Below are 2,117 nucleotides of genomic sequence, written 5' to 3'. Positions count from 1 at the left end.
TTCTCATTCAACCCTAACAACACTGCACCTAGTTTTCTGGCACATTATGGAACTGAGGTGTTCAGTGTAAGCTCATTTTTAGTCATCTGATTTTTTTCAGAGCCACAGCATACCTGCAGATATCCTGATACCTCCACCCTGTCATGGTTGTGTGTGTCCCTCACATATGTTCATGATCAAATCTCCTGCTAGGTAAGTCTTGTAATCCATTTAGTCCCGTTCATACCTACATAGAAAGTTCCTGCCACACACAAGAGGGGATTTTTTTTTTTTTTTTCCTCCATTTCTCCTGCTTTTAGGAGGGATGGCTTACAGCTCTGTGGACTAGGCGAGATCCATGCACCCTCTGAGGGCAGCCGTCTCTTGTTTGCAGGCAGCCTCTGAAAGCCCCTAGATAATCTGGAGTCCCTTTTCCGACAGGAGCCCTCAGGATCAGGAGTAGGAGGGCTACGGTGCCAAGTGCAGCTGTGCGAGGTCAGTAACGAGCCCAGTTTGCCTGCGGAGTTAGGATGGGTCTGTGTGCTTGCCTCAGGGCTACTGGGGGCTGCCAACAGCCACAGGGCAGAGCCAGCTTTGTTATAGCACTGACGCCAATTTAATTCCTCTCGTGAAATGGGAGATAGGGCCTGGAATCCTTAGCCATCAACCCACTACAAATTTAATTGTCTTCATATAACATTTTCAAGCTCAGGCCAAGAAATACAAGGAGCTCCGTTTGCTCTGTATGGCAGACCGATGGTCACTTGGAAGAGATGAAGCACTGTGAGTGACAGGGGGGTGGGATGCCCAGGTTTAGGATGCTTCTCCGCTGTCTGACAGCCTCTGAAAAGTGGGGGGAGCATCTGGCAATGGAGCATGCGGTTGCATTCAGTTAATTTCTATCATGGTATGTGTCCAGATCACATCAGCAAGGTCTCTGATGCAGAAGGAAACCATTAGCTATCACCATCATCTCTTCAGCTAATTACCCTGAGGCATTTTATTTGATCAAAGGAAAAATCTGAGCATGTGATTTCACTCAGAAGCAGGAGCACACCTGGTTGAATACATCTACTGAAATTTTCCTGCTAGAGGGAAAGCTAACATCTCCGTGTCCAGCTGGAAATCTCTGCGCACTCAAAATCTCACTTTGCATGGTAATTTGGTAGTAAAGGAGGAGGTAACAGTAATACTCATCACAAGAACTATGACAGCACCTGTGAGCAAAAGGCTGACTGCAGCCTTATCCTGGTTTAAGGTATGGAGGGCACACTGCTCCTAAGGGCTTTAGATGGAGATTCTGCCATTCCAAACCAAGCACAAAGTGTCTAAAACCTAAAATTAGTTAATCATTTCAGAAGTCGTCACCTGAATGCTTTCCATCTGACATCTTTACACTCACAAAAAATAAGATTGAAATCCAGACACTGCAAACTTCCTTGCTTAGGAACTGGGATGGAGCCTATGTACTCTCCTCTGGCTGCATTTCCCACCATGGAAATACTCATTAACATGATATGTGAGTTATTTATCGTTTTTAACCAGCTTCCAATAGCCCGGGCAAAGATTTGCCAGGTAACCTGCAACATACTACAATAAGCAAAGCAAAATTAGTTACCTCACTGTGTTCTCAAATGCTTTCCTCTAATTTAATTCTCAGTATCTCACAAGGAGACTTCCCAAACCGAGACTTTCCATCTCACATTTCCTCCCATCTTGCACTCCTTTTCCATAGCTATACAGATTTCATTTCTCACCTGAACTGCACTCAGCTGTGCCTCCTTCTAAACTTTGCACCATTGACTTCAAGCATTTTTTTTGTAAAAAAATAATTGTGGATTTAATTTTTGACATTTTCCTAAGTGAAAAAGGAAAGCTCTAAAAGCCTCTGCTGTAGGAATGATAAATACTGCACGTAAAATCGTATTGCACACACAGCAACAACATTTTTATGATAAAATAGCAAAGTACATTGTAAAATTAATACAAAATAGCTGAACTGTTATGTCTTTCCATATAACTGAAGGCAAATTTCTTAATAAATCATGTATAGCTATAATACCAGGAGGGAAAATATTTCGATTTTCTTGAATGGTTGTCTCAGCATTTACCTGGACACCTCTGCAAACAGCGCTTGC

This window comes from Cariama cristata, unplaced genomic scaffold, assembly GCF_000690535.1.
Source record: "Cariama cristata isolate BGI_N322 unplaced genomic scaffold, ASM69053v1 scaffold10889, whole genome shotgun sequence".
Taxonomy (NCBI): domain Eukaryota; kingdom Metazoa; phylum Chordata; class Aves; order Cariamiformes; family Cariamidae; genus Cariama; species Cariama cristata.
This window is presented reverse-complemented; position numbering follows the sequence as displayed.